This window comes from Bombina bombina, chromosome 5 (genome assembly GCF_027579735.1).
Source record: "Bombina bombina isolate aBomBom1 chromosome 5, aBomBom1.pri, whole genome shotgun sequence".
NCBI classification, from domain to species: Eukaryota; Metazoa; Chordata; class Amphibia; order Anura; family Bombinatoridae; genus Bombina; species Bombina bombina.
Window position 1 is genome coordinate 527,844,611 of NC_069503.1, and position 19,370 is coordinate 527,863,980.

The 19,370-nt window shown below is 39.0% G+C and overlaps 1 protein-coding gene across 2 annotated transcripts in view; it reads left to right on the forward strand.

Annotated features, from left to right (window-relative positions):
• Positions 1-19,370, forward strand: part of LRRFIP2 (LRR binding FLII interacting protein 2) — a 658,447-nt gene that overhangs the window by 311,632 nt on the left and 327,445 nt on the right. Inside the window, exon 1 of one of the 2 annotated variants that reach the window (XM_053714450.1) lies at positions 10,224-10,312. The exons of the other annotated variant lie outside the window; for it this stretch is intronic. The gene's annotated coding sequence lies outside the window, so the exon portion shown is untranslated. Of the gene's footprint in view, positions 1-10,223; positions 10,313-19,370 lie in introns of those variants that run through there. 2 annotated transcript variants of the gene reach the window in all.

A 19,370-nucleotide genomic window follows, 5' to 3' on the forward strand; every position in this document is an offset into this window, starting at 1 on the left:
AGAAAAACCTGAGCCTTCACAGGGTTTGTTGGAACATGGGAATGAAAGAATTTTCCCATGGGAGGTCTTATTCTGAAACCTATTCAATACCCCTGAGAAACAATATCCTGAATCCACTGATTTTGGACAGAATCTGCCCAAATGTCTTGAAATAATTTTAGTCTGCCACCCACCAGTTGAACTGGATTTGGTTTCTTATAAGGCTTGGACTTATTCCAATTTGTGGATGGTCTCCAATTGGAACCAGAGACCTCAGGGGAAAGGAACAAAAAGACTGACAAAAGGAACAAAAATGATTGGGAGCTTTAAATTTACCCTTAGATTTCTTATCTTGAGGCAGAAAAACTCCCTTACCCCAAGTGATAGTGGAGATAATAGAATCCAATTGAGAACCAAATAAATTATTACCTTGAAAGGATAAAGATAGTAATCTAGATTTAGACACCATATCAGCATTCCATGATTTAATCCATAAAGCTCTTCTAGATAGAATAGCTAAAGATATAGATTTAATATCAATCTTAATATTATCAAATATAGCATAACAAATGAAATGATTAGCAGTTTGAAGTAGAAGAACAATGCTAGTTAAATCAGGATCCGATAACTGCTGTACTAGACTGTCCAACCAAGTCAGCTATGGAGATAGCAGGTCTAAGAATATAACCAGTATGTGAATATGCCTTTCTAAGATAAGATTCAATCTTCCTATCTAAGGGATCCTTAAAAGAAGTACTATCTTCCATAGGAATAGTACAATGTTCAGCAATAATAGAAATAGTGTCATCAACCTTAGGGACTTTCTCCCAAAGCTCTAAATTAGACACAGGTAAAGGATACAGTGTTTTAAACTTAGAAGAAGGATTAAAAGAAGTACCAGGCTTAGACCATTCCTTAGTAATCATATTCGAGATTGCATCTGGAATAGGAAAAACTTGAGGAGTAACCTCAGAAGTCTTAAAAACAGAATTCAAAAGTTTGCTATTCTTGTTATCAAGAGGACTAGATTCCTCAATACCCAAAGTAAACAATACTTCCTTTAACAAAGGACATAGGGGGCGTGTCCGGGCAGCGCCATAAGTGGAAGCAAAGTTTGGAGCTGCTGAAACATCACGGATAATCCGCAGATTATCAAGATCTTAAAATATAATCTGGGAATTCTATTGGTATGTAAAGCATCCTGAAGGTAAACTGAGTCAAATGATTCCACTCACTAAGCCAGTATTGAAGTTATCTATACAGAAGCCTCAACATCCCACACCCCCAAAATTCCGGGGTGAGTAGCTTGATCAGGGTTACTAAAAGTTCCAAGAGGGCACTTCCATTAAAACGGATGGTTTGCTAACTCTATCCTACCTAACATCAGACATAGAGCCACCAGAAATCGACATATTAGGAACTATTTCTAAACTCTTAACCGATCACTTCACTAAACTGGAACAGCGTCTTATAATGGCTATGTCTAATTCTATAGTCATACTATAATAGTCATACTATAAAAAATGATACCGTGGACGATACAGCTCTTCCTCATTTAAATCATCTACCCTCTTACTGCCTTCTCTGGACTCGGAGACTGAGACGCACAAGAAGTGTGAGGAATACAAAACTGAACCCAAGATCCGAGAAAGAGCTTACAATGGCCCAGACAGATCCTCTGAATACTTGGTAAACATTACTATCCAAGGCAAAAAAGTAATGAGTGCAAACATAGAGAGTGTATTTGGATCATCAAATAGTCTGCAGCGGAAAAGCTTAAAGGGGCATGAAACCCAATTTTTTTCTTTCGTGATTTAGAAAGAGCATGTCATTTTAAACAACTTTCTAATTTACTTCTATTATCTAATTTGATTCATTCTCTTGATATCACTTGCTGAAAAGCATATCTAGATATGCTCAGTAGCTGCTGATTGGTTGCTGCACATAGAGGCCTTGTGTGATTGGCTCACACATGTACATTGCTATTTCTTCAACAAAGGATATCTAAAGAATTGAGCAAATTAGATAATAGAAGTAAATTGGAAAGTTGTTTAAAATTGCATGCCCTATCTGAATCATGAAAGTTTAATTTTGACTAGACTGTCCCTTTAAGTTATACTATGGCCCAACTGAAATGGCGACCAAGATATCCGCCCCATCGGCAGACATTTTATTTTCCTTCTGCTCAGGTTCCTGATTTGCCGGTACATCATGGACTCACACCACAGGGCAGCGGCTTGCTCAAAAAAAAATTCCCATGGTTTCCAAGGTTTGGTGTGGGTTAATCCTGAACATTTTTATCTTGGTACAGAGTTTGTTGCTATTCAATATGTATGGACAAACTTTTTTTGACTAAACCAGGACTATTACTCAACAAGTTGATTGCTGTTGCAAATCGCTAAGTTCTCTCTGGAGACATATATATTGCTTTAGTTTAAATGTTAGGTTAAAGTTTATAACATATGTTGAAACACTCTTTTTTACAGCTTCTGGGTTAAATTAGCCTTATGTATCCTTTACATAATAGCCATCGGTTGTACCGATAAATTGTTGTGACGCTTGATTTCTCTGTGCTGCAGGCATTGCCTCTTAGTCCCTACACCAACTTAAGTTTGGTTTTACTCTAAAGAATTTTTAATTAAAACTTGACCATCCTAATCCCCAATTAACATATCAGTGTGGCATTATAAGGGCAGTGGATTGAAATACCCTACATGCAGATTGTAAACTAAATGGACCAAGTGTTATCTGTCATAGTCCCTAGAGACTTTCCTATATAGATGCAATACATGTTTTTTTATGTTTTAAACCTACATTGGTGACTGCACTATTATTACTTCTTGAACTACCTTCTAGAATAAACTATGGATATATTGGGACATATTTTCATTAAAATTAGCTATTTCTATCCTATGTCAAGTCATCCTAGCAAAAACATTCATAGATATGACTGTTGTGCAATAATATGCTTAACTTATTTCAAAATAAATTTATATTTCCCTAATAAACATAGGTGGTTTCCCTTCTGTCTGCGGCCGAGACTGAGAGGATATAATTAACCATTGATAGGGAATTTTAGATAGCAAATTCTCTTTGGCATTATGCAAAATGGATGATGAAATCTTAAAACACTTTAATAGCACAGCAAATATATATTAAATTCATAACATATTTAATGTCTAGTGGGATTGACTTATAATCTCATGTAGGTGTACTGCTATAGAAACAGAATTCATGCTCTAAATTCTACAGTTCTCCACTGAAGGTTGAGGTTCTAGTCTATTTTGTTTACCTTTCTAACAGAAGCTGGTCCTAAGAAATTAAGATATTCGATCACTTTACTATTATTATATTATTAGATTTAGTATAGAGTATTTTTTAGTTTGTATTTTTGTCGATTTTGTCCTCTTGGTGCTTCCAGGGCCAAATTTGGTCCTATTCCTGATCACCATATTTATAAAACTGAGGTTTTCAATTCGTGGCCCAAGAGTGGTCTCCTTTTATTTAAAGTACTTTCTGCTCTTACTGCAATGTTACATGACATGGAGGTCCAAAAGTGAGCCTTAGTATTATTCAGAAAGTCTCTATTTAAATAGCATACTTATACTAAATGTCTTACTTTTATGATTGAGTGTGAACACATGTTTTGTCACTATCCTTGTTACTGGTTTTATTTTTATGGCTCTTCTCTTATAACAATTAATAATCCTACTGTACTATTCACATCGTGTCATTCAATTATCTGTATGATGTGAACAAAGTTAGTACTTCCTTCCGTAAAGTGGCTGCTGTGCACCCCTCTGTACCTGGGTTGAGTTGTGGAAAGTTCACTTAAATCACGCTAACATACTACAACTTAGATGTGTATATGGGACTCAATTTCCGCTGGTCTCTGGTGCTCGGTCCTGGGGGAGATGAAACCTGGCTGCTTCCTGCAGCTGTCCGGCTCCGCCGCTCTCTCCCCTCCTCAAGCTACCCGCCGTCTACGGTCGTGTCCGTATGCATGCGTCTGAGCTCAGCCGGGCGTGTGACGTTGCGCCCCTGTCGCTGCTCCTATGCTCTTCTGCGGTATTAGCAGTAGTGACCACCAACCCGTGCTGCAGCCTCTGTGACAGTAAACAGAAGTGTTGTTGTACAAAGTTTTATTCAAATAAATCTGTAAGTTTGATGAAAATCTAAAAAGACCGGAACTCCTTCTTTCCTTCTATTCTCAAATTATCTGTATGCTTTATCAAAAATGTCAATAAAACCCCCCCAAAACAAAACAAAACAAAGAACGTATATATTCCATCCTTAAAAGAAAGGAAGATTTATCAATTTCAGAGTCTAAAGTAGGATCCTCTGAGCCAGAAAAGTCCTCATCACCAGACAATACTTCAGTATGCTGTTGGTCAATACAAACTTCATCAGAATTATGAGAAGTAGGAAGAGACCTTTTAAGTATATTTGAAGGCGGAATAGCAGTCATAGCCTCCTCTATGGCTGCAGGCAGCAATATAATCTTTTATATCTACAGGAATATCATGTACATTTGACTGTGAAGGTTTAACAGTAGATGTATTTGTACTTTATAGAAACTTTATCAGCATGAAACAATTTCTCATAACAAGTGCCACATACTTGAGCTGAAGAAGGAAGATCAGCCAATTTACAACATACACACTTAGCTTTTGTAGAGGCAACTTGGTTCCTACAGTAAAATCAGAGGCAGGATCAGTTTGAGACATCTTGAAAAATATAACAAAAAAGAAAAAATAATATTTAAACAAAATATCCAATTTCCACAAAATAGCAGTTTCAGGAATGGGAAAAAATGCTTATATGAAAAACAAAAGCAAATATCATAGCCCTCTGTAACAAATGAAAGCAGAGAGCAAAAGAGGGAGAGATTTAATATAACAAAAATTTTGGCGCCAAAAATAACGCTAAGATGACGCAAATGCTAAGAAAAGGTTAACAGGAAATGATACAATTCGCATCATACGAGGCGCGACTTCATGCCAAAAAAAATTGCGTCAACAAAGACGCAAGAAATGACGTGACTCGCATCACAACAAACGCAAGCTTCGCGCCAAAAAAAATTTGCACCAAAAATTACACAATAAATAGAAGTATTTTGCGCCATTGCGAGCCTAATTTGCCCGAAAAAATTAGAAAAAACAAGACCAAAGTAACAACTAGCTTAAACCTCAGGTAAGTAAAAAATATACAAAATTTCTCCCAAACATAATTTTCCATGCTGAAACTGTTAGACTGCAAACGGAAATAAACATAGACCTGACTCATGGCAAATATATGCAATATATATTTAAAACTTTAAAAATATAAAGTGCCAAACGTAGCTGAGAGTGTCTTAAAAAAAAGATATATACTTACCTGAAGACACCTATCCACATATAGCAGATAGCCAAAACAGTATTGAAACATACCAGCAGAGGTAATGGTAGAGGAGTATAATGTTGATCTGTAAAGGGAGGTGGCAGATGAATCCCCACAACCAAATTTACAGAGAGCCTTCGAATAGATTTCCCATAGGTGAAAACATGGCATCATTAGGCAAATACTCCCTTCACATCCCTCAGACAAACACTGTACTTTGAGAGGAACTGGGCTTCAAAAATGCTTAGAAGCACCTTTCACAGAAGAAATCAAGCACAACTTGCTTCACCATCCTCCAACAAAGGTAAAGTTTGTAAAACTGAAGTATGAGTGAGGTGGGAGGTGTATTTATAGGCATTTTGAGGTTTGGGAAACTTTTTCCCATCCAGGTAGGAATGTATATCTCATACGTCACTAGCTCATGGACTCTAGCCACTTACATGAAAGAAACACTCTAGGTTGTTTTCTGCAAGACCTCCTGAGTATACCTTTGCCCCACATGCATAGGTTTTCCAGGATTTTGGGAAGGTTCTGTTACATTTTTTTTACTTGTAATTTTAGTTAAAAAGTGAGTCTTTCTTCTAATAGGCCTATCTTTAGTTTGGGGCCTATCGCATACCCCAGTTTTATTTATTGCCATAAAAGTGTATATATTTGAAATGTTGACACCTCAAGGTATTGTATATGGTGTGCTTTGATGCCTTTGATGCTACCCTTTTAAACCAAAACAAATGGAGAAAGTGTATTGTGGTAATTTTTAAATTTTAATTTTTACACACACATTGCTTTTTGACTATGATTTAGGAGAGGCTGTTGTAAGTTATTGCAAAAAAACACTCCAGATTGTTTTCTGCAAGGCCCCCCTGAGTACACCCAAGCCTCTCATGCATAGGTTTGACAGGGGTTTTGGGAAGGTTCTGTTACAATTGTATGACTTGTAATTTTAGTTAAAAGTGAGAGTATTTCTTCTGATATGCCTATATTTAATTTGGGGCCTATCACATACCCCAGTTTTATTTATTGCCATGAAAGTGTATATATTTGAAATGTTGACACCCCAAGTTATTGTATATAGTGTGCTTTGATGCCTTTGATGCAACTGTTTTAGCCACACAAAAAAATGGACAAAGTGTTTGGTGGTAATTTTTCAATTTTTGTAAGCTATTGCAAAAAAACACTCCAGATTCTTTTCTGCAAGGCCCCCTGAGTACACCCAAGCCTCCCATGCATAGGTTTGACAGTGGTTTTGGTAAAATACAACATCAATTTTAGAACTTATAAAAAATAGAGTAGTGAAATGTAAAAATGTGGCACAGTAAAAGTAAAAAAACAAAGAAAAAAAACAAAACTCTAACAATGAACATAACCAAAAACAACCTGGCAAATTTAAATAAAAAATGGACCATTGTATGATACTGCTTGAAGCAATCCCCAATGCAGAGTCCAGGCTGTCCAGGGCAATCAGGATTGTAATATATGGTGTCCTTTCTCTGCCCCCTCTTGGTACTGACTCTGCATTTTTTTTTAGGTTTCTGCTTTGCGGCAGTAGGGGGGATTTTAAAAATAAAATGCTCTCTCCCATCACCGCCGGGTAGCAGGTGCATCTTGGTACAAAATCCCCAAAATGATCCGGAGCTGAAACTTTAAAAAAGTCTGTTTCATTCCGGGGTTTGCTTTTTTTAACAACAAAAAAGTGTTGTGGGTTGCAATCTGCATTAAGTAAATTGCAACCTTTTTGTACCAGGCCCTTGTCTTCCACATAATTAGGTAGGGCTGGAGCAACTGATCTGCCAGATCAACCCCACCCATATGCCGGTTGTAAGCCTTGATGCACACTGGCTTCATTGTGCTCTAAGCTCTGCCACATACAGAGACCTCCACAGTCCTCTGTGTGGATGGTGGTAAGAAGGTATACATCCTTCTTGTCTCTGTACTTAACTGCCAACAGTTCCTCTTGGCGCAGAGCTGAGGTCTCCCCCCTTCGTAGCCGGGTGCGTGCAAGTTGTCCTGGGAAACGTGCGCGGTTCTTTTTAATTGTTCCGCAAGCTACTGTATCAAAGCAATACAGTAACTTGAACAAAAGGACACTTGTATAGAAATTATCTAAATAGAAGTGGTACCCTTTGTTCATCAGGGGTAATATTAGGTCCCAGACAATCTTGCCAGTGGTTCCCATATGTTCAGGGCAACCTGGAGGTTCAAGGTGGCTATCCTTTCCCTCATACACCCAGAAGGCCTGAGTATACCCAGTCTCGCTCTCACCGAGCTTATACATCTTTACCCCATACCTGGAGCGCTTTGAAGGAATATACTGCTTCAATCCCAGCCTTCCTTTATACTTCATCAGGGATTCATCCACGCATATATTCCTTCCAGGTGTATAAGCCTCTGCAAACCTGGCAGCAAAGTGGGTAATCAGGGGCGGATTTTATACAGCCTGTCAAATTTGGGATGCTCCCTAGGGGGGCACAGGCTGTTGTCGCTGAAGTGCATGAAATAAAGAATCATTTCATACCTGTTTCTCGACATACAATGGGGGTAGAGCAGATGGGGCTACTGCTCCAGTAGGAGCAAAATGAGGGTTTCTTTATGATGCCCATCAGCATAGTCAATGCTCAGAATTTTTTAAATTCTGGCACATCGATGGGGGCCCATTGCTGCTTTGCCAAATATGAGTCAGGCTTTGCAGCACGGAATGGATCGGCATATAATTTAGTTTGGGCGACAATGTTCCCCAATACATTGTCGCCCAGAAACACCTCCAGAAACTGTTGGGGGGTAAATCCTGCAACGTCCATATTGATGCCTGGATTTGCTGTGAAGGGTGGGATATCTGGACTCTGGTGATGAGGCATTACCCACTCTTCAGCGGCAATGGCAGCAACACGTCTCCTTCTGGCAGGGGGGCTAGCAGCCACAGATACATTACTATCAGTTGAGACTGTTTTTAATGATGTATCTGAGCATATGGCAGGGTCAAAATTGGGGTCTAAGTCAGACATAGAGGCGTCTGACTCTGATGCAAGGACGGCATACGCCTCCTCAGCACTATATATTCTCTGTGACATTACTTTGTCACAGAAAAAAAAAACTAAAAAAAAAAAAAAAATCAACACAAAGTTTAAATTAAAATTAACTAAATGGCTCTGAAAAGAGCCTTTGGGTCTCACAAAAAAATTACTAAAAAAAATAAACCCCTAAAAAAATGCACAGACAGCAAAAAAGTGCAGCTATTTATAGTAATCATTGGCAAGCTAGGGGTTAATGGCTCTGAAAAGAACCTTTGGGTCTCACAATTTTTAACAAATATGTTAGATATCTCTCTTTCTCTCTCACAAAAACACAAGTGAGGAGAGGGAGATCCACACTGATCAGAGTCAATATTTACAAATATTGACATGATCAGACAAATGGGATATTTTATTAAAAAATAAATTATAGGTCAAGCTCAGATTGGATGACTCTAGCCTGCCCCTATGATGAGGCAGGCTAGGGACACCCCCAGAAGTCCCATGATGCACTGGGCATCGCCATCTTTGAAACCTCATGGCTATATGGGGCTTATAATATTAAAAAAAAAACATTTTTTATTTAATCTTTTATATTATTTTAATAGATACTGAGTGCCTCGACCCACCGAGGCACTCAGCACACAAGCAGAACACCGGAAGCCTGTCCGATTGCTTCCGATGCTCTGCTAGACTGTTGGGCTCCACATGGAGCGAAACCGGAAGTGATCACTCGTGGGGAGTGATCAATCCGGGGGCCCGGCTGTAGGGAACAGTATTGCAGGATGCCACAACATTGAGGCATCGCTGCAATACTGTTAGAGCGGCTGTAAGCGATCTCGATCCCTTCCAGCGCTCAGATTACCTGAGGATGTACAGGATACGTCCTTGGTCATTAACAACAGTTTTTTGTAGGACATACTGTAAGTCGTCAGTCAAGAAAAAAAAATGTAGTTTCTGGTACCTTAAAATTTGCTTCCTTCTCTAATCATTTGGTACAATGTGCTGAAATGTAAATCTAGGTAGATTCATAGGAGTCCTATGAATCTACCTAGATTTACATTTCAGCACATTGTACCAAATGATTAGAGAAGGAAGCAAATTTTATGTATGATAGGACTTCATCCACATGGCTTTAGCACTCTGGTAGTAGTGTTTTCAACAACATTTGGAGCAATGAGACTACATAGCTTTACTTTTAAACAAAGTATACCAAGTGAACAAGGCAAACTTGATAATAGGAGAATTGCATATGCTACCTGAATTGTTTTTTGAGGTGGTTAGAATCTCTATACCCAGAGATAAGAAGGGAAACAATACTTTGGTGTTTAACATCTCTATTTTGCCAGCTTTACACCAGATAGCAACTTTTACTACAGCGCCGCCCGTCACACACATACTTTGCATTTTGTAATATACTTAGGGCTGCTATAGAGAGACCGATTTTTATCCACAAAATATCGTTCCCTTTATCCTTGAAGACTGAAACGGGCACCATTGTTCAGTCTTAAATGGAACAACCTACCTGAACCACTGCAATTTTACAATAAAATAACGTTGAATGACAGTGACACTTAATACAATTAACTCTTAGCTCGGGTTTTACAACTTCCTTCATTCTTCTCTACACTACGCTCATCTAGCTTTCCTAAATTGTCCTTTTGCATTTTAACTCTCTACAACTATTTATGTTTCCGCTATAGTATTGTACTAATAGTAATACAACTTATCCGTTCTAATTCACCACACACTAACTTCCTACTCCACAGCCAGCTCTGCACAAGCCCCTCCTTTCCCCAGAGTCCCCACTCGGTACAGCGTTTCGACGTCACTGCGCTGCAGGCTGTGGCCAGGCGGTATCGCGCATGCGCGGTGAACGTCACCGACCGGACGTTGTGGAAGAAACCTCGAGAGTGATAGGGAGAAGAAGCTGGGTGCCGGTAGAGGTGAGACACCGGGTGTGACACCCACTGCGCTGCTCTGTATGTGCATGATAATGTGTATGTGTGCGACTACGGGGAGCGGGACACTGCTCTTAGTGTTATATATAGTGAGCCTGGAAGTAGAACAGCAGGCTGCACCCTTGTGTCACTGTCTGTCATGCACTGTAGGTGCTAAAACTCCACAGTGTAGTAGTGAGGCACAGTACTTTAGCACAGTGTAGCAATAAAACACCCTACCTTAGCACAGTGTAGCAATAACACACAGTACCTTAGTACAGTGTAGCAATAACATACAGTACCTTAGTACAGTGTAGCAGAGACACATTAGCACAGTGTAGCAATAAAACACCCTACCTTAGCACAGTGTAGCAATAACACACAGTACCTTAGTACAGTGTAGCAATAACACACAGTACCTTAGTACAGTGTAGCAATAACATACAGTACCTTAAGTACAGTGTAGCAGAGACACATTAGCACAGTGTAGCAATAAGACACCCTACCTTAACACAGTGTAGCAATAAGACACCCTACCTTAACACAGTGTAGCAATAAGACACCCTACCTTAGCACAGTGTAGCAATAACACACAGTAGTACCTTAGTACAGTGTAGCAGAAACACATTATTACAATGTAGCAGAAACACAATAGCACAGTGTAGCAATAAAACACAGTACCTTAGCACAGTGTAGCAATAAGACACAGTACCTTAGCACAGTGTAGCAATAAGACACAGTACCTTAGCACAGTGTAGCAATAAGACACAGTACCTTAGCACAGTGTAGCAATAAGACACATTACCTTAGCACAGTGTAGCAATAAGACACAGTACCTTAGCACAGTGTAGCAATAAGACACAGTACCTTAGCACAGTGTAGTGAGACACAATACTTTAGCCCACTGTAGAAGTGAGACACTACCGTACCACAGTGTAACAATAAGAAACCGTTCTGTAGCACAGTGTAGTTTTGAGACACAGAACTGTAGCACAGAGACACGATACCTTAGCACAGTGTAGCAGTAAGGCACAGTACCTTAGCACAGCGTAGCAGGGAGACACAGTACCGTAGCACAGCGTAGCAGTGAGAGACAGTACCGTAGCACAGTGTAGCAGTGAGAGACAGTACCGTAGCACAGCGTAGTAGTGAGACACAGTACCGTAGCACAGCGTAGTAGTAAGACACAGAACCTTAGCACAGTATAGCAGTGAGACACAGAACCTTAGCACAGCATAGCAGTGAGACACAGAACCTTAGCACAGCATAGAAGTGAGACACAGTACCTTAGCACAGTGTAGAAGTGAGACACAGTACTTTATCACAGCGTAGCAGTGAGACACAGTACCTTAGCACAGCGTAGCCGTGAGACACAGAACCGTAGCACAGCGTAGCAGTGAGACACAGAACCGTAGCTTGCAGTGAGACACAGAACCGTAGCACAGCGTAGCAGTGAGACACAGAACCGTAGCACAGCGTAGCAGTGAGACACAGAACCGTAGCACAGCGTAGTAGTGAGACACAGAACCGTAGCTCAGCGTAGCAGTGAGACACAACCTTTGCACAGTGTAGCAATAAGACACAGAACTGCAGTGTAGGAGTGAGACCCAGTACTGTAGCACAGCCTAGCAATAACACCTAGTACCGTAGCTCAGTGCATCAATGAGACCCAGTACCGTAGCTCAGTGCATCAATGAGACCCAGTACCGTAGCTCAGTGCATCAATGAGACCCAGTACCATAGCTTAGTGCATCAATGAGACCCAGTACCGTAGCTCAGTGCATCAATGAGACCCAGTACCGTAGCTCAGAGCTTCAATGAGACCCAGTACCGTTGCTCAGCGCAGCAATGAGACCCAGTACCGTTGCTCAGCGCAGCAATGAGACCCAGTTTTGTGGCGCAGCAATGAGACCCAGTTTTGTGGCGCAGCAATGAGACCCAGTTTTGTGGCGCAGCAATGAGACCCAGTTTTGTGGCGCAGCAATGAGACCCAGTTTTGTGGCGCAGCAATGAGACCCAGTTTTGTGGCGCAGCAATGAGACCCAGTTTTGTGGCGCAGCAATGAGACCCAGTACCGTAGCTCAGAGTACCAAGGACATGGTACCCATAACACAGTGTTGCATTTTAAATTTTCACAGTGTAGAAGGGACAAAGTACCATATCAGAGTATAACAGATTATGCTTTCACAGTGTAGCAGTGACATAGTACTGTTTTTACAGTGTAGAAGTGTCATAGTGCCATAGCACTGTGTAACAATAAGACATAGTGCCGTAGCAATTGGACACAGTGTTGAAGCAATGACATAGAATCAAAGCACAGTATAACAGCAGTAGAATATTTTGTTATAAACTGCAGTTACTTTGTGTTGGAACAGGATCTCCATGACCCACTGCAATTTACAGAAGTTATATCCTGCAATAAGTAAGCACACTGCATTATGCAGTGCCATATAATGTATTGCACTATCTCAGTATAATACACACTATATTGTCTTTCAGTTAATATGCAACAGTAACACTATATTTGTGTCACTGTACTATCTTAAGAACTTTACACTAAAACAGTATTGTAACCTATCAAATTTTTACACACTAAACTAGCAATAAACCACTGAAATAATGCCAAATACTTCAAACACCACTTGCAGACACACTAAGCATGGCAATAATTGTATGCATAAGTTATGTTATACTCCACTTTAATATAGGGTAGAAAGGCGACACTAAAGCACATGCACACTGTTGAAATACCTTGTAATAAGTTTGAGTTTAGCTCTATGATTTAATACGCTTTATCATAAATCATCTTTGATATATGACTCACTTCAGTGTTGTTGCCACACATCAGCAATGTGACAGATTTCACCGCCTCCTATCACAGTTTTTCACTGTGACACATTACACTGTTGCAAGAAGCAAAACAACAATCACTTTGACAGTACACTTTCACATAACAATGTAGTGAGGCTACACCAGATAAAACCACATTCATGCAGCTTAAAGTGATGGTAAATCCTAGCGTTTTTGAAAGTTACTTTAAAGGTGAGAAATGCTTCTTTGCAGGCAGGAAAATGCATCAAGATTTATGGTTTTACACTATTTAATAGCGAGCCAGCAATATTCTTGTCAGTTGATTGATTCTTGTGTCCGTCAAAAGAATGCAAGCTTCACTTTTGTTCTTTGCAATCATGAAAGCATTACAAAATTTTTTTTAAAAAGATATTTATGCTGCTGCTGGCTTGTAGTACAAGCTACTACTTTTATCTGAGATAAGGAGGCAGTCTGCAGAAGCTTAGATACAAGGTAATTACAGAGATAAAATGTATATTAAAGTACCAGTCAACACCCGACATAACAGGATCCCATATTTTGTAAACCCAATTGAAGATCCGCCTGCACTGCATCCCTTTATTTATTACCTTTGTACTCGTCCTAGTAATCTTTCATGTTATATTTAGTATTCAGCTCAAAATATGGCCGCCTAACTCCTCCCCTTCATCCTTCTTCCCCATCTCTATTCCATTTCAGGCACGTTCATGTAAGTATTGATGACGCTTATCATACGTCATCACGCATTCGCATTTGTGGTAGCAGTCAGAAATCGGACTTAAATATAGAATCCGGCTGAAATATATTTGCAAAATAAAGTTCCGCTTTTTGGTTCCTATGCAATCGCGCATGCGCAGCACTCCGTGAACGAGTTTGGAATTTCTGACCGAGGATTGCATTCTGATTTGCGGAAGCTTTCATAAAGAAAGGTAGCTCCGTAACGGTGGGGGGAGTTAGGCCATATTTCGATCAGATTAACTCATGTATCGTGGATGATTACTAGGAGAAGGAAGTAGGTAAGACAGAAGCGATGCAGTGCAGGCGGATCTTCGTTTGGATTTACAAAATATGGGATCCTGTTATGTCGGGTGTTGACTGTCCTTTTAAAATAACAGTGTTGGTTATGCAAAACTGGGGACTGGTAAATAAATGGATTATCTATCTTTTTAAACGGTAACGTTTTTGGTGTTTACTGGCCCTGTAAGGTCTAGCTGCTTCTTTTCAGTGCTTAAGACAATCCCCATAGGAAACAGCAGATAAACAGATTTTTATAAGCAAACTAATTCCAAACAGCCCCATGGAACAAAATAAACTAAAACATTTTTTGTCATTAAGGATTTGTCCAAAACAATTTTTTGGTCTGTGCACATGTCCCACTAACCAATCAAATATGAAAATGTACATGTTGTAAGAAGAAAACAAAACTTTGTTTCTACCTTGGAGATAGAGAGATAATCTAGAACAAATAGCCACAATGAACAATTCACTCATTTGTGTAATGTCAAAATCATTGAGGCATGACCATGTATACATCAAGCACATTTAAAGGTGATGTTGCTGAAACATGATGCGTTGAAAGTTTACATTGATGGAGCTCAGTAACCTACTGATGATCTGCACAGTTTGGCTTCAATTCCTAGAGAAATGGCCTTACACATACATTTTAATGCGTTTAATTCTGAAGATTTTTTGCAAAATTCCTGTTTGACGGAAACTTTCTCCAAGGTTTTGATTTACTTTGATCTCCTACCAAACACCATGTTACAAGAGAGTAAATCCTCCCTTTATTAAAACGCTGAGAAACAGGAAGGTTTCATACTGCTGGAGTATCCTCATAAAGGTGTTGGTTCATTATAGCTACACAACGCTTGTTGTCATCACATCAGCAGTAGTGTTGCAACTGCTGCAAATGTGGTTGTTTCCATATGGTATCCAAGTCCATGTGTACCTGAGACAGGCAACCTTGTTACTCGGTTTTGTCCATATGGTCAGTTGTTCTATAAAACTACAGCTTAGATGCAACAGTGCACCCCTGGCAGTTGTCAGGTATGACCTCTTCTTTAGCAAAACCTCATGCATCATGGTTGACATAGATTTAATAAGCAGACCAACAGGCCGGTTAGCTTTGTTAGCAGTTTGCATCTTTATAATGAATCTACCTACCAAACATACATATGAATATTTTCCTCTTTCTAAACTGTGTATGTGAGCATTTAAAAAAAAAAAAAAAAAAACAGAAATCAGGCACATATGTATTTGAAAAATACCTCTCGCTGGTATCCGAACGTGATAAGTTGCAATAAATAGTATGCCATAAGTTGTTACAAAACGGCAATTTAAAAATTGGTTAAAACATGCTCAGTAGCAGCCTCTAGATCTTTGTGTGTTGCACTTTTACACTAATATACCCAAAGCCAAATGTCATTATGTGCAGCCATATTCGGCATTTATTTAGTAAACGAATGTCGAATTCAACATTTTTTGCCCATGCCTATTTGTTAGTAAACCGGATTTGTTGGGTCTTCCTCTGTGAAATTTCTGTATTATTTGGCCAATCATAAACGTTTAGACTTGTTTTTTTCTTGTTGAAAAAGTGGTTTTGAGGATTCTTCTCTTTCCTAAAGACTAGATGTTGCCATTTGTCTTTGGACTGTGCTTTTGTTTAACCCCTTAAGGACCAGGGCTGTGGTGTTTGTGTTTAGCTGTAATTTTCCTCTCTCTCATTTACTGTTCCCATACAAATTATACAGGTGAAACTCAAAAAATTAGAATATCGTGCAAAAATTCATTTATTTCACTAATGCAACTTAAAAGGTGAAACTAATATATGAGAGAGACTCATTACATGCAAAGCAAGATAGTTCAAGCCGTGATTTGTCATAATTGTGATGATTATGGCTTACAGATCATGAAAACCCCAAATCCACAATCTCAGAAAATTAGAATATTGTGAAAAGGTGCAATATTCTATGCTCAAAGTGTCCCACTCTAATCAGCTAATTAAGCCATAACACCTGCAAATGGTTCCTGAGCCTTTCAATGGTCTCTGTCTGGTTCAGTAGGAATCACAATCATGGGAAAGACTGCTGACCTGACAGTTGTGCAGAAAACCATCATTGACACCCTCCATAAGGAGGGAAAGCCTCAAAAGGTAATTGCAAAAGAAGTTGGATGTTCCCAAAGTGCTGTATCAAAGCACATTAATAGAAAGTTATGTGGAAGGGAAAAGTGTGGAAGAAAAAGGTGCACAAGCAGCAGGGATGACTGCAGCCTGGAGAGGATTGTCAGGAAAAGGCCATTCAAAAGTGTTGGGGACTTTCACAAGGAGTGGACTGAGGCTGGAGTCAGTGCATCAAGAGCCACCACACACAGACGGATCCTGGACATGGGCTTCAAATGTCGTATTCCTCTTGTCAAGCCACTCCTGAACAACAAACAACGTCAGAAGCGTCTTACCTGGGCTAAATAAAAACAGACCTGGTCTGTTGCTCAGTGGTCCAAAGTCCTCTTTTCTGATGAGAGCAAATTTTGCATCTCATTTGGAAACCAAGGACCCAAAGTATGGAGGAAGAATGGAGAGGCACACACTGCAAGATGCTTGAAGTCCAGTGTGAAGTTTCCACAGTCTGTGTTGATTTGGTGAGCCATGTCATCTGCTGGTGTTGGTCCACTGTGCTTCATTAAGTCCAGGGTCAACGCAGCCGTCTACCAGAAGATTTTGGAGCACTTCATGCTTCTTTCTGCAGACGAGCTCTATGGGGATGCTGACTTAATTTTCCAGCAGGACTTGGCACCTGCCCAGACTGCCAAAAGCACCAAAACCTGGTTCAATGACCGTGGGATTACTGTGCTTGATTGGCCAGCAAACTCACCTAACCTGAACCCTTTAGAGAATCTATGGGGCATTGCCAAGAGAAAGATGAGACATGAGACCGAACAATGCAGAAGAGCTGAAGGCCGCTATTGAAGCATCCTGGTCTTCCATAACACCTCAGCAATGCCACAGGCTGATAGCTTCCATGCCACGCCGCATTGAGGCAGTAATTGCTGCAAAAGGGGCCCAAACCAAGTACTGAGTACATACAGTATGCATGCTTATACTTTTCAGAGGTCCGATATTGTTCTATGTAAATCCTTGTTTTATTGATTGCATGTAATATTCTAATTTTCTGAGATTGTGGATTTGGGGTTTTCATGAGCTGTAAGCCATAATCATCACAATTATGACAAATAACGGCTTGAACTATCTTGCTTTGCATGTAATGAGTCTATCTCATATATTAGTTTCACCTTTTAAGTTGCATTAGTGAAATAAATGAACTTTTGCACGATATTCTAATTTTTCGAGTTTCACCTGTATATTGTTTTTTTCAGGACAATAAGGGCTTTCTTTACATACTATTATTTGTATCATGTCATATAATTTACTTTAAAAAAAATAATAAAATATGGTGTAAAATTGAAAACCCTCCACGTTTTTTGACTTTTACTTGAAAAATCTTTTATTCATCTACAAAAGCTAATGGGAAAAAAACTGGTAAATAGATTCAAAATTTTGTCCTGAGTTTAAAAACACCCAGTGTTTACATGGTTTTTTGCAAGTTATAGGGCTATAAGTACAAGTAGGACATTTCTGTTTTAAAATATATATTTTTAAAATGTGTCAATAGTGACATTGTAACACTGTCACAAACATAATATAATTAGCTGTTACTATCTGCCTCACATGCCTGGCAGATAGTAACAGCGGTATTTCGGCGGAAGCAATCTCTGATTTCTCCTGCTGCTCGTTTTAAGTCATGACAGTTCAGGACCGTCATCAGTCCTCAAGGGTTTAATAGTATAGAACATTCTTAGTTAAGCTAGGCTTTTGTTATGGACGCAGATACTGGTCTATTCCATAATGATGGTAGCTTGATATTGTGTTTTCACTTTAGGTCTGCCTGGTCTTGCTGTGGATGAAAATGCTTTGGCTTAAGAAAATATCTTTAGTATGTGTTATAGAAAAAAGTATACAAATAAAATATTTTTTTTTTAGAGATTTTACAATATTTTATAGGATAAACTGGAAGTGTGTTCATTATAATATGTTTTAGTTTTTACACTAATCAATTAATATTATCTTTGGATGTAACTTGAATAAAGTATTATTCATGTCAAGCTCCTTTGACATGATTACAAAAGAAGCGGGACCATGTCTTTAGCATATATGGCAGCAGAGTTTGAAACAATGTTTGTAGCAATGTTATGGTTTGTTGCAAACACTGCTGCCATAGAATGCTGAAGAGATGCACTCACACTTCTAAGCTCCTACGAGCTTACCCTTGAACAAAGTTTCCAAGGGAACATAGTAAGTTTGATAATAGAACTAAATCTGAAAGTTGCTGAAAATTGCATGTTATGTTTTATCTAAACTGTGATAGTTTAATTTTAACTTTACTGTGCCTTTAATCGCTAAAAAACAAATACAGTCTGAGTCTATGATTAAGCACCTCTATGGGGCGTGAAGTGCATTAGACGTACCCATAGTCAGACGCTATCTATGTCTGTATCTATGTCTGTACAATGCTTATAATTTATTCAATAAAAATTATGTTCTATTTTTAGCACACCTTACCGTGCTTTATTTTGTTTCTTTCTGATAATGTTTAGTGGTTTGATCCACCACTGTAACTGCTCTCCAAGCTCGAGGGAGTTTGTTGCTGGGACATGTATTTCCAATAGCCAGTTCTCTAGATCTCCCTGGAGCTCCGCCTTCTGTGTGTTCAAAAAATCCAAATACAACTCATGTGCTAGGATTTTACTCTTGGAATGAAATATGTAGTGTCACAACAGTTTTGGAAATAAATACACAAATGATATGTGAAGAGGATATTCATATAAATGGCAATATCACATAAATATTTATAAGTATCAGCAGTTTCTGATATTTTACTATGCATGGCTCCTAAATATTCTCACTGACCCCTAAATTTTAAACAAATTTGTCAACCACTGTTTTATTAAATTATAAAATTAAACCAGACGTTGATGGTGGACTATTACTTTTGGATCCTAATGTATGCATGTGTTTGTCAGTCATATTTTTTCTTTGTTTGTCTGTGTGTAGGTAAGAAATCATTATAACTCAATGTTAACAGACCACCAATCTAAACTCTTCAAGACAAGGTGTTTATTGATGTGAACTTTTGAACATCTAAGGGTGAGGATTAGTGGTCTATTTACAAATTGAGGA